Raw genomic sequence first — 23,324 nt, 5'->3', positions numbered from 1 at the left:
AATTCCCCCATACAGCATAATGCCCCATAGCTGCCCCATACAGTATAATGCCCACACAGATTACCCATACAGTATAATGCCCCCATAGCTGTCCCATACAGTATAATGCCCCATAGCTGCCACCAAACAGCTCAATGCCCCCATACAGTACAATGCATGCCCCATAGCTGCCACATACAGTATAATTCCACCCTAACTGACCTTATACAGTATAATGTCCCCAAAGCTACCCCTAGTGCCCACACATAAATTGCCAGTGCCCATGTAGATACTGCCCATGTAGATGGTGCCCCTATATAGTGCCGCAGTGTCCTCCTTCAAGATAGTGCCCCCCATGTAGATAGCGCCACTGCATTTTCCCGAGCACAACGCTCAAAGTAGCGCTGTGCCCGGGGAGTCCTCGCCAAGTTTCCGTCCCTGAAGATGTAATCCGTATGGCTTACAACGCAGAAGTTTTCTTGTGATACGCCATACCTTGGTTTGTGGCACCTGTAGTTCTATACTAGTCAGCCTTGTCGACTTTCTTGGACTACGCTGGTACACGGCTCGAATCATGTTCACGGTCTTTGGGCAGCCCGGACTTTTCCCATGACATAAACACCCAGTGGTTTCGAATTGCTGCACCCAATGCGAAATGCAGTTTCTATGCGCAGCACATTTACCAAATTTATTCTGCAAGTTTCGCTGTACTGTCACCACAGACCCCATTCTTCCAAATTCCAACACGCAAAAAGCTTTTTCTTGCTTTTCTTGTTTTACAAACAAACTATTCAGAGATCAACATGATTTGTTAATCATGGTGATCACATGCTCAGAAGCAGGGGAGTAACTAGGAAAGACTGGGCCCCATAGCAAACTCTTGACTGGGCCCCCCCAGGTGCCCCCCTTATAGATAGTGCCCCCTGTAGAATGTGCCATACAGCCCCTATAGACAGTGTCACACCCACTTGTAGATAGCACCCCCACCTCCCCCTTGTAGATAGTGCCATACAGCCCCCCTGTAGATATCGCCATAAAGCCCCCTCTGTATATAGTGATATACAGCTCCCACTGTATATAGTGCCACACAGCCCCCCTCCCTTGTATATAGTGCCACACAGCCCCCCTTAGTATATAGTGCCACACACAGACCCCTGTAGATTGCACCACACTCTACACCCTATAGACAGAGCCACAGCCCTCCCCCTTGTAAATAGTGGCATACAGCCCACTTAGTATATACTGACACACAGCCCCCCCCCCTTAGTAGTGCCACACAGCCCCTTGTATATAGTGGCACACAGTTCCCCCTTGTGTATAGTGGCATACAGCTCCCCCTTGTGTACAGTGCCACACAGCCCCCCTTGTGTATAGTGCCACACAGCCCCCCTTGTGTATAGTGCCACACAGCCCCCCTTGTATATAGTGCCACAAGGCAATGGCGCATCTGAGAAAGTTGTATTAGCCAGGGGGATGTCAATCAAACATGGAAAGTTGGGTTTGGAAGCAGGACTATGTGAGTCTTCAGGATAGCGGCACCGCCCCATGACCCCTTAATGAGTAATTAGCATATAGTGTGCGCCGTTTTAAAAGTGGATTTTATAGATTTTTCTGCATCTGAAAAAACATATATTTGGAAATATTGTCAGGTCATGTATTACTGCAAGGTGTCAGTTCAAGGGGTTAAAAGTACCAGACAGGTTCCCATGAAATATACAATGAACTGAAAACAATTCCATCTGCCCTGCAATTGTGTTATTATAAATATATCCTATATAATTACAGCTCCAGAAACAAGTTCTGACATGTACGGCTCCAGAACCAAGATTAGTACATATATACAGCACCAGAACAAAGCTCAGTACATAAATACAGCACCAGAATCGAGCTCAGTACATATATACATCCCCAGAACCGAGCTCATTACATATATACAGCACCAGAACCAAGCTCAATACATAAATATAGCATCAGAATCGAGCTCAGTACATATATACATCCCCAGAACCGAGCTCATTACATATATACAGCACCAGAACAAAGCTCAATACATATATACAGCACCAGAACAAAGCTCAATATATAAATACAGCACCAGAACCAAGCTCAGTACATATATACATCCCCAGAACCAAGCTCAGTACATATATACAGCACCAGAACAAAGCTCAGTACTTAAATACAGCATCAATACCAAGATCAGTACATATATACAGTACCAGAACAAAGTTCAGTACTTAAATACAGCATCAGAACCAAGATCAGCACATATATACAGCACCAGAACCAAGCTCAGTACATATATACAACACCAGAAGAAATGCAGCTCAATTTAGTGCAACCCCTGCCGTATAGGTATGTACGGCGTAAAACTACAGCTCCCAGCATGGCCCGAACAATAGTAAGGACATGCTGGGAGATGCTGTTTCACAAATAAATCATACCACCCATCATCTCGCAGCAGATCATACAGTGACTACAGCACTGATTAGAGGCAGAATAAACATTTACATTAAGTGACTCACCGGTGACGTCTCAGATTCTAGTTATTTTCTTCTCGCTCCGGTCCAGACCTCTATGATGTATGTCTCCATGACCCATTTCTGCAGTTTTCCGCTCAGATGTCTTCAGCTTCTCACTTTTAAAACATTTCTGCACCTATAAACGAAGTTAAAATTCTCAACACCTCTAAATATAATAAAGCGCCATACACTGCACCTCTAACTATAATAGCGCCATACACTGTGTCCCTGATTATAATAGTACCATACACTGTGTCCCACACACACCGTGCCCCCTGTAGATAATGACCACCATAGAGCCTCTGTAGATAGTGCCCTACATAGAAGCCCCTGTGGATAGTGCCCCACATACAGCCCTCTGTAGATAGTGCCCACATATGAACTCCAGAGCTGCAAGGCAATAGTGCTAACCACTGTGCCAACGTGCTGCCCTACATATAGCTTCCCCTATAGATAGTGCTCCACGTATAGCCCACCTCTGTAGATAGTACCTCACATATAGCTCCCCCTGTATATAGTGTCCCACATATAGCCTACCCCTGTAGTCAGTGCCCTACATATAGCCTCCCTGTAGCTAGTGCTCCACAGGTAACCCACCCCTCTATATAGTGTCCCACATATAGCCCACCCCTATAGATAGTGCCCTACAAATAGCTCCCCTATAGATAGTGCTCTACATATAGCCCACCCCCGTATATAGTGTCCCACATCCCCCTGTATATAGTGCCCCACATTCCCAACATATAGACCCCCCTGTATATAGTGGTCCACATTCCCACCTGTATATAGTGGCCCACATTCCCACTTATAGACCCTCCTGTAGATAGAGCCCCCACTGTAGATAACGCCACTCAGTTTTAGTAGAAAAAAATAAAAAATTACATACTCACCCTGATCCCGTTCCCGCGCTGTCCTGTGGCAATTCAGATTTGCTCTCTTCTGAGCAGGTCTGCTGGAGCTGAACGACGCAAGCGGCACGTCGTTCAAAGGTGCTGATTGGCGGGGCAAGTCATTTTGCCCCTCAAAATCAGCATCATTGTAAGGTGCTGAATGTTCGGGCACAGAACCTGTCCGGCTATACATCACTGGTGCATGTATTTGTACCTATGTACTATAGACACAGGTACAATTACTGCAAGATGGGGTGACTGTCGCTAGCACCGGGGCCCCCTCCGGTTCTAGCGACACCCCCGGGCATGAGAGGGCCTGTGTCAACCGGCCCATACATGTTAGAGGCTCGGCGTCGCGGGACCCATAGAAGCCGCTATGGCTGCTAACGTGGTAGTTACTACAATCGGTTCGGCTATCAGTGAGCAAGTTGCTGGTGTGCCGGGGACACTGAAAGTGCCGGTGTCAGAGAGCTCTCCTCAGCGCTATGTCGACAGAAACACGGGACTGTAGATTCATGCCCTGGCTGCACAGGACATATGCTCTTAGGACGGGAATCTACGTATTAGAGGCATGAAGAGGTTAATACACTGTAATAGCACCAGATAAACCATCAATATCTATTATAGGAAAACCCCTTAAATGTCTTTAATTAGCATCGCAGATAAATGCTGTATATATATATATATATATATATATATATATACAGATTTTTATTTTTATTTTTTACTTATCTTGAACTGATCTACAGTTATATCATGTCTTGTACTCCAGTCAGATGCAGAGCTGTATTCCAACAGTCCAACAGAACCAGCAGAATCTTTACTGCCAGGCTTAGACCCTATGTCTCGGAGTTACATCCCCCTACAGGTATAGCACCACAACAACAGAGACTACTACACAGCACAGCAATTGATGAAAAAAACATAGGAACGTATCACGTTTTTTCTGCAATTCCCGCAAAATAATGACAAGAAATTTAATATGACCGCAACTTGTAAATACAACCTTATGCAGTCTCCTACTAATTAAAAACACGTCGGCCAAATTGGTGGAGCTCTGGTACTAGGGCAAAAAAATCTTGTCTCGTAAAATACAAGGTTCATACAGCTCAAAATGTTAATAATTGCAAATGGAGCTCTTGAAGTAAATAAGATTAAAAAAAAAATGTAAATTCCACCTACGTCTTCAGTGTTAACAGAAAGCTAAACTGTTAACAATCCCTGGATTTAGTCTGGTTGGCCTCCTCTCCTCACACCGCCAGACTGAATTAGATTGACCTCTTATCCTCACCCCCTAGACAGTCGGCCTCTCGACCTTCCAGGACTAAGGCTAGTAAGCCCCTTTTCCTAACGCCCCTGGACGGAGGACTGGTCAGTCTCTTCTCCTCACCCCCTGAACTGAGGCTGGTCGACCTGTTGTCACTCCCTGGACTTAGGCTGCTCGACCTGTTCTCCTCACCACCTTGGTCTTAGACTGGTTAGCCTATTTTCCTCACCTCACTGGACTGAGGCTGGTTGGTCTGTTCTCTTCACCTTCCTGGACTGAGGCTGGTTGACCTGTTCTCCCCCCCCCCTGGACTGATGCTGGTCGGCCTGTTCTCCTCACCCCTCCTGGACTGAGGCTGGTCAACCTGTTCTCATCACCCTCCCCCTAGACAGAGGCTAGGCCTTTTCACCTCACCTCCCGGGACTGAGACTGAGGCTACTTTGTCTGTTCTCCTCACCCAAAATAACAAGTTTTAGAACTTTTTGTGGAGAAAAGTCTCATTCTTTTACGCCAGCTCTGAAGTCCGGTGGAGGCTGGGAATGAGCAGATGAGGTAATATTAATCAATCCTGTAGTTGCTTGTGCTCTCGACAGAAATGCAAGTTGAGCAGGAAATCTTTTCATTTTGAGAGGTGGTGTGAAAGCAAATGGTATCTTAATGTCGATAATTTATCAAAGCCGCGCAGGAGAAATAATGGAGAGTAGACATTGAGATGAATGGCTTCATAATAAACCTTAATTGAGACACAGATGCTGGAATCAATGGCCTCTCGACTCCTATGAGGAGACTTGTAGTGGAGGACAGTAAACAGTATTCTGTGGGGGGAAATACAACGATAATAGCAGCTATAGGCCCTGATAAATATCCCACTTGTAGAAGAGTCACGAGAAAGCACAGGGAATGTCCATAAAGACGTATTGTGGGGTCGAGCGCTGTTATCCTATGATATAAATATGAAAAAATAAGGCAAGTCCTGAAGGCGACGAAGACGGACCAAGACACCTCAGATAAGAAGACTGCTCATCAATATCCTCAAAACTCACTAATTCTGACTATACGAATATGGAAAGAGAGAATCTGGACATTTACGATACAGATTGTGAACTTTTCTGATGATCAGAAGCCCTTGGTATCGCTTCTGGACATTTCCTGAGATGTTGGGAAAATGTCCACGTCACAAAAACAATGCTCGATTTTCAAAAAAACAAAAAACAAAGACGGTGTTAATCAGCGTTTGACACTTTAAGGCCTCATACACAGGACAGTATTACCAAGTCATAGTATTGTGCCCATCTCCACAGGATATGCCATAAATGCCTGGTAGGTAAAGGTCCCACCTCTAAGTCCCCCACCTATCAGAAGAACAGGGGACCTATGACTCCCATTTGTCAATGCAGCAAACGCTTGTTGAATGAGCTTCAATGTAGGGGTGGAAATGCTTGTATACTACTCCGTGGTTTGTAAACTATGGGAATTATGGAAATAGCCAAGCAAGCAGTTTTTGGCTCTTTCTGTAACTCCTGTAGTCTTCAATGGAAAGAGCTGCAGGCAATCATGGCCACCTTTCTATTGAAGCAGGCGGCAGCTTTGCATGGTCCATGCTTTCTTGTTAGATGGGGTCCTCACCTCCTGTGGATATGCCTTATATGCTTTAGGTTGTAAAATCCCATGATGACTTCTTTCTCATATCATAAATGATACTCTTTCTGGTCTAACGTTCTCCATAGATGAATAGATACTACCACTCAACGTGTCAACATTCAGTAAGTGGAAACATCACTGCTGAACGTCTTACTAAATTGTACAGGTACTGCAAAAATAATCATCTGACAGGTAAAAAAATAAAAATTCTCAATACAAATGATCAACATTCAAAGCATTTCTACACGACGCACAACAACTAGAAATCAAAGCGAGCGAGGCACTTTAATGTCCTCACAGAACACGGCAGCCGCTGGTTAATGAAGGAATCTGATAGGAATCTATGTAATAGTTCTGGGCTTTTTCCTTTGTTCTTATATTCAGAAGATACTTCCTGTAGAAACCGGCCATTTCTGGTCCAATCATCTTTACACCGACGTATAGTTTATATAAGTAAACGACAGCGGATGATGAGTAACATTAAAGGGAAAACTGTAAATCCTTCACGGGGGAGAATTGACCTTCACTGTTAGAACATGATACAAGAATCTGTTGTTTTTGTTGCATTTGTTGTTGCAGTACTATCCATAGTTACTAGTGATACCCGGGGTCGGTGATGTGGCTTCTTGGCATCCTTCCCCGAACATCCTACAGTACCTGTCCTCTCCATGATCCACTCAATCCCAGAAAATCTTGGGGGAAACAAAATTCTTCATAAAGAAACAAAACACCATTACCATTATTATTATGTTTATTATTAAAGGGGTTTTCCGGAGGCAAAAATTACGAAGCATTGATTTCCTAACTTAATAAGACAGCACTTACTAATGTGGTTGCACTTTCAATTCTGCACGGTGCCGCCAGATCAAAACCCAGTCATGTGGTCCTGGAAGCTTTGTAGTTTCCTCGTTCCTGGTGCCATGCCGACACAGCTTCACGTGACTGAGGGCTGCCTCTCCCTCTAGTTTGCGTCGCAAGAGCGAGCCAAGGAAAGAGGGGAGGTCTGGACGAGGGGATTCAGAGACTGTGTGGAGCAGCGGCCGATTGGTCCCCTGCCTGTCATCATCATCATTAGTCGCAACCGTGTGTGGAGAGAATGGGAAGCCACTGCTCTGTCACTCTGTATATGGCGTATTAGACGGTGCATACCGGCTGGAGCAGAACTGACACTCCTGAGTATATGTACAGTACCACCAACTACTCACACCCTATACAGAGTCCACACTCTGGAGAACCTACTCAGGCCATAGCTGTCAGCACACCGGCCTCCACCAGGGCGTTATTTTCATTCAACTCGTCCAGTCCTCCCCACTCTTTTAAGCTCGCTCTGCCGACACAAACTGGAGGGGGTGATAGCCCTCAGTCACGTGAAACTGTGTCGGCACGTCACCAAACTATACAGCTTCCAGGACCACGTGTCTGGGTTTTGATCTAGCGGTAACGTGCAGAATTCATGGTGCAACTACATTAGCAAGTGCTTTCTTATTATGTTAGGAAATCAATGCTCAGTAATTTTTTTGCCTCTGGATATTCCCTTTAAGTGCCATCTAGTCTTTTCAACTCCTGGAGACTGTATGGATAGGGTATCTCCATAATGTCCTGTCTTGTGTTGGAGTCTTCTGTCTTTTTTAGGAGAATGTTCATAATTCCTGTGATTGTATCCAACCACCTTGTTACTGATCTTCCACTTCCTAGTTTCCTTCAACTTTTCCAAGCATAATTGTCTTTTCTAGTGAAGTTGGTGTACTCATGATATGTCCAAAATAAGGCAGCTTCAGTCTGGACAATCGTGCTTCAAATGTTTGGTCTGATTTGGTATTCTTAGAAGTCTTCGCCAACACCAGAAATCAAAGGCATTAATACATCTTCTGCCCCTCTACTTCATTGTCCAGCATTCATAGAGAGCCTCCGAGAATCCCATGACCATGGCAATTCTGATCTTTGTATTTAGAGACACATCATTATATTTTAGGTTCTTATCTAGGTCTTCCATCCTTGTTATTGCAATGGTTAGTCTGTGTCTTATTTCTTAGCTGCTGGATCCCTTGTTGTTAATAATTGATCCAAGTAGGCAACAGCTGTCAACTACTTAGATGTCTTCTCCATAAACTATAAAGTCAGCTGTGTTACCTGCCAACACAAACTTCCTTATCTTCATATTTTGCTGAAGGCCCGACTTTTCGCACCAATTTTCCTTACGTCTTAGGTCTTCTTAATTTTCAGCTATGAGAGAGGTGTCATCGGCATATCGAAAGTTCTTGATGTTTCTTCAATCTTAAATCCCTGATCATCTTCCTTCAGTTCTGCCTCTCTCATTATGTGTTCGGCTGAGTGGTTGAATATGTATGCTGATAATAATACTACTAGTACTACTAATAAAAAGAATAATAATGAGGGCGACTGAAAAAAAAAAAGTTGCATAATGTTTGATACAATTTTTAAAGATAGACTAAATAAAATGAAAAATAACTAAAAGTAAAAAGAAAAATGGTTTTCCGATTTTTCACAAAAAAATTATGTAAGCAATACAAATTTTTAAACATACTTGGTATCGCCGCATCTGTAAAAGTCTGAACTAGTCAAAAATCACAGTATTTAACCCGCCGAGTGAACGCCGTAGGAGGAAAAAACAAAAACAAGCATTGCTGTTTTTTGGTTACCTCGCATTCCAAAAAACAAATGGAATAAAAAGCTGTATGTACCCTAAAATGGTACCAATAAAATCACTCCGCAAAAAATAAATTCTCACATCACTCCATCGACGGTAAAATAACGGCTATATTCACACAAAAAAATTAAAAAGTTATGGAATGTGACAATGGAAAACCGAAAATAAAAAAACAAAAATTGTCCGTCTCTCCAAGGGGTTAAAGATTGACCAGGATGTGTGGCAGATTGCGGTGTAATTACTTTTGTCAGGTTCATAGGTAGGGTTATTTTCCAGTTTGTAGGGTATTTGTTTATATATTTACGCAGTATTTGGTCTGCATGAGAAATTCTCCGACCTCCATGACATTCGTTTATCATCCTGTGAACTAGAAAAGACTTTAGATTTGTCTTTGAAGTCTAGAAGGAGCATTTTCATGTCTCTTCTCCGCACATCACAGGGGCTAATTGAAGTAAAAAGTAAAATCCATCTCTGACTGCGGAAACTCGAGAACATTGAAAGACATCAATTATGCTAATTAGGAAGCTATTGGGTTTGCGCTTAGAAGCTTTCCACGGGATCTAGGACATCATATTAAAGAACCCTCTTCACACTGTCTGAAATATGAAGCTATTTACATATAGAGTCTCTAAAATAGCCTCATAAAAAGTGCCGCACTTCACTGCACGACCCCCGGGACTGGACGTTTTAATTATACATTTAGTCAGATACACAAACCGGAACGATGAAGTCAATGAGAAGTTGTGTAGACTTCATCTCTAATAACAGAACATGTATAAAGTGGGGCACCAGGAGCTGTATGTCTTGGTCTCCTGGTCTTCTTCTCACTCTTCAAGCCTGTATGATTATCAGCATATCCCTTGGGCGCTCCTCGCTCTTCCCCTCTCCGCTCATGTCTTTGTCAGTCAGTGCGAGTTCCCTCCCATTGTCACGCCGACTCCTTCAAGGAGTACTGGGAACTCTTATCTAGACAACTCTTTTTCATAATGTAGATCTGCTGATGGGTGTGGTTATGGCTATGCAAACCTAGGGAACAGCTCATATTGCCGGAAAAATTTCCAGCTTGTCATACATTTTCTCTGCATGCCGGCGGCCATTCAAATGAACAGATGATCATGCAATAGGTGGTTGGATTTAGTCCACCAGAGGAGGAGCCATTATTTTTTAGCTACTCTCTTCTTTGGATAATAGAGGGGAGTCCTGAACCCCTCCATGATATAAATACAGTGGCGTAGCTATGGGTGTCGCAGCGGTCACAATTGTGACCGGGCCCCGAAGCCAGGAGGGCCTGTGGCCCAGCGCACCAAGTCTATAAAAAGTTACTATACTAACTGGGGCCTATGTAATAAAATTGTTACTATATTAATAATAATATACTTACACTCCTCATTCCTGAGTGCAGCAGAGGTCCTGGCATCTCTTTGTGGCATGGCATCACGAAGCTGTGCGCCGTGCATGATGTCACGAGGCTGTGTGGCGCGCACAACGTTGCAATGCTGGCGTCAGGACCTCTGCTGCGCCTGGAGCCAAAGAGGAGGATAAGTAAACATTACGGTCTGCTGGGGCCCTGTATTTAAGTATACCATGTGGTAGGCTTAGATACAGGGTCAAACAGACAGTATCACCAAATGTGTTACTAATGGATTTTTTTTGTGTTTGTGCTTTTTTTACAGGTTCGGTTGTTCGACTACTTTGGATTAAAGGACTATTTCGATGACGGCTTTTTTCTATTTTCTATAAAATGGTTAATGGGGATTGTGGGGGGGGGATTTATTTCAATAAAATATTTTTTCTATGTCTTTCTATTTTTTTAAACTTTATTACTACCGCCTTAGTAATGGCCTATGGCTTATTGACCATTACTAAGGAGAGGCTTAGTCTTAGCCGGTGAAATGGCTAACCCAGCATTACCCTGGTACCCAATGCCACCATGGGTGCCAGGAAGAGCCGGGTACGATCCAATACCCAACTATCTGTAGCAACGGTCAGGCACCGGGGCGGCCGCAGGCTGGTATTATTAGGCTGGGAAAGCCAAAAAACGGTCGGACGTTCCACCCTGGTAATGATAACCTGCTGCTGCTGCTGCTTTGTTGTATCTGGCTGGTTATCAAAAATGGGTGGACCACACGTCATTTAAAAAATAAATAAATAAATAAATAATTAGAAAAAACTATGTGGGGTCACTCCCCATTTTTCATAACCAGCCAGATATAACACATCAGGAGCCTAGCATTACCAGGATGGGGTGGGCCACTGGTTTTGAACTTTCACAGCCTAATAGTACCAGCATGCGGCCGCCCCAGTGTCCGACCATCACTACACATGTTCAAGTACTGGACCGTAACCAGCTCTTCCCGGCACCCCCAGTGGCGGTGGGTACTGGGGTAATAATGGGAGTTAGTGTTATCCTCTGCACCGGCTAAAACTATGCCCCGCCTTAGAAATGCGTGCTGTCAATCTGCCAGCGGCCATTACTAAGACGGTAGTAATAAAGTTTAAAAAAATACAAGGACTGTAATGTAGGGGTAGGGAGACAGACAGGTGAGCCCTAATCTACCAGCCACTCAGTCCCTGTCTACTTGCACGGCCCGTCCTAGGCTACGGCGTACAACTGGGCGATGGTCCCTACGCTCAATAAGTGCACGACAGACAAACAGACAAGGGTACACAGAAGCTAAGGGAAATGGGGCAGTTGCCCACGGCAACACCGTGAGCAACAAGAGTAGTGAACGAGCCGAGTCAAACCAGGAGTGTACGAGGTACCAAACGCAGAGCAGGAGAGTAGTCAGTAAAGCCAGGGTCAATTTGAAGCAGAGGTCAATAGTACTAGCAGGAGCAGAAGAGCCAGGAAACCAGACAGAATCACAGGCAAAGGAAGAGCAGGAAATGAAGGTATAAATAGACCGACGGCGGGAGCTAGCTACGTCTGGCCAGGCTATGATAGGTTCTCCCACTCCTCAGCCTACCAGCTTGAGTGGTAGCAGATCGAGTCACTCTATCAGATCTAGGAGCAGATGCAGACTGATTAACCACGGGCGTGGACACAGAAGCTGTGTCTGGCAGATCCTTTACAAGGACATAGAAAAAACAACACTGTTACCGAAGTAGTCCTCGAATCCGATGTAGTCCAACATCCAAACCTGTAAAAACACACAAACACGCAAAAAAAAAATTGTAACACATAAAAAAGCAAAACAATTATTATTCTTACCTTCCTGGGTCCAGCACTGGAGCCACAATGTCACCGAGCTGGGCCCTATATCTAATCCTATCATGTGTGATACTGTCTGCTGGCCCAATGTATCTAATCCAATCATGTGTGATACTGCCTGCTGTGCCGCTGTATCTAAGTCTAAGCCTATCACATGTGATACAGACTACTGAGTCACTGTATCTAATCCTATTATGTGTGATACTGTCTGCTGAGCCACTGTATCTAATCCTACCCATAGCTATAGGGTCATAGTGCCATAGATATGCTGTCTCCTTTATATATATACAGTATATGTAACGACGGGGGTAGGGAAACGAACAAGTGAGCCCTAATCTACCCGCCACTCTGTCCCTGCCTACTTGCAACGACCCGCCCTAGGCGACGGGTTACAACTGGGCGGCGGTCCCTACGCTCAGTAAGTGCACGAGACAAACATACAAGGGAATACAAAGCAAAGGGAAAGGGGCAGTTGCCCACGGAAACACCATGAGCAACCAGAGTGGTGAACGAGCCAAGTCAAACCAGGAGAGCACGAGGTACCAAACGCAGAGCAGGAGAGTAGTCAGTAAGCCAGGGTCAGTATGGAGCAGAATCAAATAGTAAGGAGCTGTAGCTGGGCCAGGAAACCACACGAAAAGAATCACAAGCAAAGGAGTAACAGGAAAGGCAGGTATAAATAGACAGAGGGCGGGAGCTAGCTCCGTCTGGCCAGGCTGCGATAGGCTCTCCCACTCCTAAGCCTGCCATCCTGAGTGGTGGAAGATGGAGTCAGTCTCAGAGACGTAGATTCAGGTGCAGACTGATTACCTATGGGAGTTAACCCCGAAGCTGTGCCTGGCAGATCCTTTACAGTACCCCCCCTTTTATGAGGGGCCACCGGACCCTTTCTAAGTGGACCTGGTTTACTGGGGAAATGAAGGTGGAACTTCCTGACCAATACCCCAGCGTGAACATCCCGGGCGGGTACCCAAGTCCTCTCCTCAGGCCCGTATCCTCTCCAATGGACCAGGTACTGGAGGGAGCCTTGGACCATCTTGCTGTCCACAATCTTGGCCACCTCGAATTACACCCCCTCAGGGGTGAGAACGGGAACAGGAGGTTTCCTCGAGGGAGCCAAGGACGGGGAGCAGCGTTTAAGGAGGGAGGCATGAAACACGTCGTGTATACGAAAAGAAGGGGGTAACTCCAGCCGGAAGGAGACAGGATTGAGGACTTCAATGACCTTATACGGCCCAATAAACCGGAGAGCAAACTTCTTGGACGGGACCTTAAGACGCAAGTTCCTAGACGATAACCACACCAGATCCCCGACCATAAACAAGGGGTTAGCAGAACGTTTTCTATCAGCCTGAGTTTTTTGTACGCTCTGGGACGCCTCTAGGTTCTTCTGAACCTGGGCCCAGACTCTGCACAGTTCCCGATGAACGACCTCTACCTCGGGATTGTTGGAACTACCAGCTGAAACGGAGGAGAACCGTGGATTAAACCCAAAATTACAGAAAAAGGGGGAAACCTCTGACGAGTTACTGACCCGGTTATTAAGGGAAAATTCGGCGAGGGGAATGAATGAGACCCAATCATATTGACAGTCAGAGATAAAACACCTTAAATATTGTTCTAGAGATTGATTAGTCCTCTCAGTTTGGCCATTGGTTTCAGGATGGAAGGCAGAGGAGAAGGACAGATCAATCTCCAACTTTTTACAGAAGGCTCTCCAAAACAAAGAAACAAATTGTACCTCTCTGTCCGAAACAATATTGACAGGGACCCCATGGAGACACAGGATGTGTTTGACAAACAAGGTAGCTAACGTCTTGGCGTTGGGTAGTTTCTTGAGGGGCACAATGTGGCACATCTTACTGAAGCGGTCTACCACCACCCACACCACCGACTTGCCTTGGGATGGAGGCAAATCGGTGATAAAATCCATGGAGATATGTGTCCAAGGTCTCTGGGGAATGGGCAACGAACGTAGTAAGCCCGCTGGTCGGGACCTGGGAGTCTTGGACCTAGCAAAAACCTCACAAGCGGCGACGTAGGCCTTAACGTCTTTAGGCAACCCAGGCCACCAATAGTTTCTGGCAATGAGGTGTTTGGTACCCAGGACGCCTGGATGACCAGATAGTGCGGAGTCATGATTTTCCCTAAGTACCCTTAGCCGGTATTGCAGGGGAACAAACAGCTTGTCCTCAGGAAGGTTCCCGGGAGCTGAACCTTGATGAGCCGCAATTTCAGAGACTAAATCAGAATCAATAGAAGAAATGATTATACCGGGAGGCAAAATATAAGCAGGATCTTCCTCCGAAGGAGGGCTGGCCATGAAGCTACGCGACAGTGCATCGGCCTTAATATTTTTAGACCCAGCCCTATAGGTAACCAAAAAGTTGAATCTGGTAAAAAATAGCGCCCATCGAGCTTGTCTCGGGTTTAGCCTCCGGGCAGATTCTAGGAAAACCAGATTCTTGTGGTTGGTAAGGACCGTTACCTGGTGCCTGGCCCCCTCCAGGAAGTGGCGCCACTCTTCAAATGCCCATTTAATGGCTAAGAGATTGCGGTTGCCAATATCATAGTTACTCTCAGTGGGCGAAAACTTCCTGGAGAAGTAGGCACAGGGGCGGAGATGGGTGAGGGACCTGGTACCCTGGGACAAGACAGCCCCCACTCCCACCTCGGATGTGTCAACTTCCACGATAAATGGCTCCATTTGGTTGGGCTGAACCAGCACCGGGGCCGAGATAAAGCACTTCTTAAGGACCTCAAAAGCCTGGACAGCCTCAGGAGGCCAGTGGAGGAGATCAGCACCTTTGCGAGTGAGGTCCGTAAGAGGCTTAGCGATGACCGAGAAGTTAGCAATAAATCTCCTGTAATAATTAGCGAACCCCAAAAAACACTGTAACGCCTTCAGGGAGGCAGGTTGGACCCATTCCGCCACAGCCTGAACCTTGGCGGGGTCCATGCGGAATTCATGAGAAGTGAGGATTTGACCCAAAAATGGTATCTCCTGTACCCCAAACACACATTTTTCCGTTTTTGCAAACAGTTTGTTTTTCCGGAGGACCTGGAGCACCTTCCTGACATGCTCAATGTGGGAGGACCAGTCCTTGGAAAACACCAGTATGTCAACAAGGTACACTACAAGAAATATCCCCAGGTAATCTCTCAAAATCTCATTTATGAAATTCTGGAAGACCGCCGGAGCATTACACAACCCAAAGGGCATGACGAGGTATTCGAAATGACCTTCGGGCGTGTTAAACGCAGTCTTCCACTCATCCCCCTCTTTGATGCGGATAAGGTTATACGCCCCCCGTAGATCAAACTTAGAGAACCATTGGGCCCCCTGAACCTGATTAAAGAGATCAGGAATTAAAGGAAGGGGATACTGGTTCCTTACAGTGACCTTATTCAGGTTACGGTAGTCAATGCATGGCCTAAGACCACCATCCTTCTTCCCTACGAAGAAGAAGCCAGCACCTACCGGAGAAGTAGAGGGGCGAATGTAACCCTTGGCCAGGCATTCCTGGATATACTCTCTCATGGCTTCACATTCGGGACAGGAAAGATTAAATATCCTACCCTTAGGAAGCTTAGCTCCTGGTACCAATTCGATAGCGCAATTGTATTCTCTATGAGGAGGTAACACTTCGGAGGCCTCCTTAGAGAAAACATCAGCGAAGTCCTGAACAAACTCAGGTAGCGTGTTCACCTCCTCAGGGGGAGAAATAGAATTAACAGAAAAACATGACGTCAAACATTCATTACCCCATTTGGTAAGCTCCCCAGTATTCCAGTCAAACGTGGGATTATGCAACTGCAACCAGGGAAGGCCTAAAACCAAATCGGACGATAATCCCTGCATCAACAGTACAGAGCACTGCTCCAAATGCATGGAGCCAACAAGGAGTTCAATAACAGGGGTATGATGTAAAATAACCATTAGCAAGAGGAGTGGAGTCGATACCCACTACCGGGACAGGTTTAGGCAAATCAATCAAAGGCATAGCAAGAGACATAGCAAATTCCACAGACATGATATTAGCAGAGGACCCTGAATCCACGAAGGCACTGCCGGTAGCAGACCGACCACCAAAAGAGACCTGAAAGGGAAGCAAGATCTTATTACGTTTCATATTTACGGGAAATACCTGTGCACCCAAGTGACCTCCCCGATGATCACTTAGGCGCGGAAGTTCTCCGGCTGCATTCTTATGCTTAGGACAGTTGTTCACTTGATGCTTGTCATCCCCACAGTAGAAGCAGAGACCATTCTTCCTGCGGAAATCTCTACGTTGTTGGGGGGGACACGGAGGCCCCGAGTTGCATAGGTACCTCTGAGTCTTCCGGGGAGGAACGAAGCAACGGAACCTCAGGAGGCATCATGGGGGAGTCGGAGGAGAAAACACATAAACGTTCACGTTGTCGTTCCCTGAGACGTCGGTCAAGTCGTACCGCTAAAGCAATAACATGGTCTAGGGAGTCAGAAGAGGGATAGCTAACTAGCAGGTCTTTCAGGGCATTCGACAGACCCAACCTAAACTGGCACCTTAAGGCAGGGTCATTCCACCGAGAAGCTACGCACCACTTCCTAAAGTCAGAACAATACTCCTCAACAGGTCTCTTACCCTGACGTAAGGTCACCAGCTGACTCTCGACAAAGGCTGTCCTGTCAGTCTCGTCATAAATGAGTCTGAGAGCAGAAAAGAAACGATCAACGGAGGAAAGTTCAGGGGCGTCAGGAGCCAAGGAGAAGGCCCACTCTTGGGGCCCTTCCTGGAGCTGGGACATAATTATACCCACCCGCTGGTTCTCAGAACCTGAGGAATGAGGCTTTAAGCAAAAGTAAAGCCTACAACTCTCCCGAAAGGAGAGAAAAGCCCTCCGGTCCCCTGAGAACCGGTCGGGCAACTTGAGGTGGGGTTCAGGAGGTGAGGTGAGGGGAACTACCAAGGTAGGATCAGGCTGGTTGACCCTCTGAGCCAGGGCCTGGACCTGTAGGGAGAGACCCTGCATTTGCTGAGCAGGGTCTCAAGGGGGTCCATAGTGGTGTCAGGGACCAGGGTAGACTAGGTATGGGCTTGTGATTATGTAACGACGGGGGTAGGGAAACGAACAAGTGAGCCCTAATCTACCCGCCACTCTGTCCCTGCCTACTTGCAACGACCCGGCCTAGGCGACGGGGTACAACTGGGCGGCGGTCCCTACGCTCAGTAAGTGCACGAGACAAACATACAAGGGAATACAAAGCAAAGGGAAAGGGGCAGTTGCCCACGGAAACACCGTGAGCAACCAGAGTGGTGAACGAGCCAAGTCAAACCAGGAGAGCACGAGGTACCAAACGCGGAGCAGGAGAGTAGTCAGTAAGCCAGGGTCAGTATGGAGCAGAATCAAATAGTAAGGAGCTGTAGCTGGGCCAGGAAACCACACGAAAAGAATCACAAGCAAAGGAGGAACAGGAAAGGCAGGTATAAATAGACAGAGGGCGGGAGCTAGCTCCGTCTGGCCAGGCTGCGATAGGCTCTCCCACTCCTAAGCCTGCCATCCTGAGTAGTGGAAGATGGAGTCAGTCTCAGAGACGTAGATTCAGGTGCAGACTGATTACCTATGGGAGTTAACCCCGAAGCTGTGCCTGGCAGATCCTTTACAGTATATGTATATATATATATATATATATATATACACACACGCACAGACATTTTCTTGGGGGGACACATATATATTGTGGCTATTGTCCCTGACGTTTTAAGACCTTAGCGACATCCCTAGCTGCTGGTGCTGCATCATTGGGTCACTTAGGAGACCCAGCGATGCAGCTGAAAGCTGTGGGCCATCGGCAATGAGATGTTTGGGGGGGGGGCATATATATATATATTGGGGCTATTGCCCCTGATATTTTAAAACCTTAGTGACGTCCCTGGCTGCTAATGCTGCATTGTTGGGTCACTTAGGAGACCCAGCGATGCAGCTGAAAGCTGTGGGCCATCGGCAATGAGAAGTTTGGGGGGGGGCATATATATATTGGGGCTATTGCCCCTGATATTTTAAAACCTTAGTGACGTCCCTGGCTGCTAATGCTGCATTGTTGGGTCACTTAGGAGACCCAGCTATGCAGCTGAAAGCTGCGGGCCATCGGCCATGAGACGAAGTAGGGGGGACTCAAAAAGGACTGTTGCATCAGGCCCATGAGCCATTAACTATGCCCCTGTATACATATGTTCTAATATGGACAAAGGTTGTCTTATTGAGACAAATCCTCTGAGCAAGGTCCTGGCAAGGCAGTACCTCGATATTTCCTATTACTTTGTCTGAACATATCAGTGAATTTCACAGCCTAGGACAAAATTAATCAAAAACACAAGACACAGATTGATCCCTAAAAAAACATAGCACTTTTATTATAAACCTTGTATACTGTGTTCTCTGTTCACTGAGACTCTGCACTTTACCTAGGGACATCTAAATGAGGATACTTCTAGAAGTACAAGCCTTAAAACATAGCTTGGCAGTGCTGGAAGCTGTTTCTTCGTCCAGTAATATTGGCAAACAGTAAGCTACAGCATGAGTAGAGCCTTGTCTGTCAGCAGACCTGTCTGTCAGCGGCCATCCACCAATTACCACCGAAAGGAGGACCCCCGGTGATGCTATGGAGGAAATTAACAGAGCCTCAAAACCCCCCAAAAATAGTGGAAGTCCAACATGATCACTATAATACTAATTTACCATCTCCAGACATGTCTTATTTAGGGACTATGAGGTCACCTCCACACACTAAGCTGCCAAGCTGCCCAACTTAAAATCGGACAACCTTCTCCAAAAACATCTTGTCTCACCATGGTCCCTGGCTGCCTAAAACTGCCGAAACAGAGACATGCTGAATGAATGGTCTTCCTACCCTCCCAATTCCAGCTCTAAGGCTGGATTCACATGAGCACATTACGTCCGTAATGGACGGAACGTATTTCGGACGCAAGTCCCGGACCGAGCACACTGCAGGGAGTCGGGCTCCTAACATCATAGTTATGTACGACGCTAGGAGTCCCTGCCTCTACATGGAACTACTGTCCTGTACTGAAAACATGATTACAGTAATGGACAGTTGTCCCGCAGAGAGGCAGGGACTCCTAGCATCGTACATAACTATGATGCTAGGAGCCCGGCTCCCTGCAGTGTGTTCGTTCCGGGACTTGCGGCCGAAATACGTTCCGTCCATTACGGACGTAATGTGCTGGTGTGAATCCAGCCTAAGACTCAAGGGGTAGTTGGGCAGGAGATATCTTCTCCTTTTTACACCTCTGCTGAGTTAAATCTAGCCTCTTCCTCCAGAGCTGCCCTACTTCACTCCACCCCCATCTGTCATCTCCTGCTTCATGTTTCCCTCCCTGGGCATTTTAAAGATACATGATTAGTACGTTTACCCGGAGACAAGAGTCACCTGAGACTCTTATTAATACATCTACACACTTTTTGTTGTCTCAATAAATTAAATTTGAAGCTTGTATCACATTGTCACCAGACGAGGACGCGTCTTCTCAGATCCGCTTCATTAAACATGCTGCAAAGTTTTCGAAAGATTATAAAAGTAAGAACTGTCAGGGTATTGTATTGTTGTGTAAATACGAAGGAATAATTAGCAGACACTGACATTTATAGTGCGCCGCGTGTTCGGCTGGCTGACGATACGGACTCCTCGCTAATTAGCCACTTTTGACGGGGTTTTATTTGGACGCATCTGAGAAAGTTTTATTCTGAATTTCCCAAGAGTCCAAAGAATGGAGATAAAGGATGGCCCGAAAAATTGAGGAAAAGACTAATAAACTGGGAAATTCTATGTCTGGCGACCAACGTGATGAAAACTGATGTTACCAAGATCCTGATACAATTTACAGGGATTGGAGCCCAAGAATTTTCCATTCCGTGGCCCGGGGTCATCTTATAAGGAAACAGTTTTGTTCTTGATACTTTATTGTGTCACATCCACTTTCAGACTACAACTAGATTCATGTGACGTCCAGGAACCTCCGTTTCTTTCCTCAGTTTCTTCAGTTACTGGGATGTCGAGGGTCATTGTCATGTTACAAGGTCCACTTTCTGCTGAGCTTCAATCTTCTCTCTGGTGGTCTCTGGTACAATGAAGAATTCAAAGTGGATTCTATGATGGTGGTGAGTGACGCATGCCCAAACCAGAATATCTGCGCCACCATGCTTTACACTGCATTTATCAGATTGTCTAGTGAAATGCTGCCTGTGGTTCTCACATGTCTTCTGTGGCCATATAACACTATCTCTACCTTGTCTGTACAGAGCACATTGTTCCAGAAGTCCTGCTGTGTCCTAGGTGTTCATGGGTATTCTTTAGTTCTTCCTGGACAGTAGTGGTGTCCTCCTGGCACATGTAGATATAATGTGTACAGAATCTTTCTAATGGTCACTTCCTGCACTATGACCTCAGTAGTGGGGAGAGCTTTTTGTAGGTTCTGGAATTTAGTTCTGGGCTTCTTAAGGACTTCTTCCATCTTCTTACCTGGAGCTGATTTTGCTGGGACGGCCTGGTCTGGAGTCTGTTGTGTCAGTTGTGTGAAGTCTTCTCCACTTATAGCTGTTATTTCTGAACAGTGGTGGTCTCCTCCTAACACCTCACATGTAGATGTAATGTGTGCATTTCCATGGTAACAGACTACAAACAAACCCTGTGTAGTCGGATCCTGCAGTCATACTCTCTTCCATCGGTTCTCCACTTCTTGCTAACATGCATTCAGTAGATTTGCAATAATTAGGGGACAAATAAAAGAGAGCATGAATGCAGGATCAGACTACACAGGGTTTGTTTGTTGTCTGTTGCCACGGAGATGCATAGGTCTGTATAGGAGCTGTAGACACAAAACGGTAGGAAACTTTTAATTAAGACCCATTGAAAAGATACAATAAAAATAAAAAAAAAATAGTTGTATGTGAATGTTGTCACATTGGTATCGCATATTAGGGGTGCATTGTGGGGAAATTTGGTATGTATACACTATATATTCCTTGCATGCACCTGCTGTTTCATAATATTTTATGTCTCTCATTCAGAAGCTGCAATTCCTACATTGGTCCCCCATGTATAACATATCTTTGTCTTTTTCTCCTAACACCAGCTCAATACCCTGAAAACTTCAATGGATTATGGGGATTTATTACATTGCTCAGGGAAAGGTAACAAGTTGGGATAAGATATACTGTGCAGGAGTCTCCCGGCTGGGATGAAATACAGAAACACATCTGCCGGTGGCATCTGCTGCACGGGAGATGTAAAGAGACTGGAATTACCAGATGTAGCAGTGTCGAAGGTGTAAATGCAGCAGAGCTGAGATTTTCATTTAACAAGACGAAACATGACATCCTCATGTTCTTGCTGTGCTTTTTCTGTAGGACAGTAAATGACCTTTATGATTGAGGTGAACTCCATCTCCAACCTTCCTGACTCCAAATATGAAGAAGTCATTGATCCACTAGCAGCTCTCAGCCGCTTCTCCAGAGGGGAGCGCCTCCTACTGAACATGGATTCTAATATAATAAAAGCAGCTGCTACAGGGCCCAGGGTAAAGGGAATTGATCATATTTTCTTTGGTAGCGTCCTCCTCCAACCCTATAATAATCATCATAGTAATCTTTATTTATGTAGCGCCAACATATTCCGCAGCGCTGTACAATCCAGAAGGTACATATAAGAAGAAATCCTAGTGCAGTGTGGGGGAAAATTCTCATGATTAAAAGACATTTGCTTATTTTTATGTGCCAGTAATGGCATCTGTGTATGTATATATATATATATATATATATATATATATATATATATATATATATATAGATATAGATATAGAAGAAGAAAATTTGCAGCACTCCAACATGAAAAAAGTGGTGGTTTATTCAATCCAAAACAACAGCAACGTTTCAATCCTACAATAGGATCTTTATCAAGCCTAGTGACACATCTACTCAGCAAGCTTATATATGGTTGAGACTGTTTTACATAATTGGCCTCATTATAAAACAATAAAGTGTAAAGTGTATGAAAGCATACATAATACATTGTGTACGGTATCATCATAAAAATAAACATGATACAGAAAATACAGGAGTGTGTATGTGACATCGTGAGTAACAATACATAATAACAAAAACATTAAAAACAACTGATTACATCATAATCATTTATGCAGCAGTGGTGTAAAATCTATCGTCATATCGTCACTCACCAATCAGAACTTCAGATTTAACTAGTCAGTCATTGGTATATATTTTCGTAAGAGTGTGTTTCAGCGATCAGCTGCAGCCCTCGTGGTAATTGGAGTTTGACACATCAGTGTAATCCCCCGAGGCGGAAGTGTATCATCATTCAGCAGCAGAGAGCATCGATCGCATCCATATGATGTAATGCGTGTCAATGCGTTCCACTGAACTGACCCGTATGTAACGGCATCATAGGTTGCTAAGCAACTGTTGTAACTTTGCTATGGATACCTATTGACAAGGCTATGTCAGACAAAAAGTCAATAACTGTAAAACATACAAGTATATTAGTCAGTGCTCCTCATGGTAAGTGATGGAGATATTAAGGATATCTAAAAGTAACTTTATATCGGCTTTTTATAGACGATCCACACGTGGGTACAAAGATCTCTGTTTACAATCAAGTATCCAGAACGATCTTGTTCCCAGAGTTATGGGACCACATAGCCACGTCTTCACGTGTCTAGGATGTCCCATTACCCTAATACGTGTAACGGACCCAGATTGTCACATCAGTGACATAATGTCTCATAGAGCATAAGTCATAAAAAATATATGTGAATCCTTCTCACTTTTCTTGCAAAGACTTATAATATCTCTCTATCACTTTTAAACCTAATAGGAGACTAGAAACAATTCAACAAATAATAAACATATTTTATTGATACAATAAGACTTAATGAATTGAACACAGCCCTGTCAGATATCATAGCACAGTAACATTACAATTTGAAAAAATCAATCAAAGAAGTTCCGAAATTCTGTTGGGAGTGGTATTCCAATCTAAAAAAATACAAAACATAAAAATTTTTTAGTGTTTATCAAACATTGACAGTAAATACAAAATATAGATATTAATGTGTCAACAATCATCATA

The sequence above is a fragment of the Rhinoderma darwinii genome, chromosome 1 (assembly GCF_050947455.1).
Source record: "Rhinoderma darwinii isolate aRhiDar2 chromosome 1, aRhiDar2.hap1, whole genome shotgun sequence".
Classification (NCBI taxonomy): domain Eukaryota; kingdom Metazoa; phylum Chordata; class Amphibia; order Anura; family Rhinodermatidae; genus Rhinoderma; species Rhinoderma darwinii.
The sequence above is the reverse complement of the archived record's forward strand: the minus strand, read 5'-3'. Positions refer to the sequence as shown.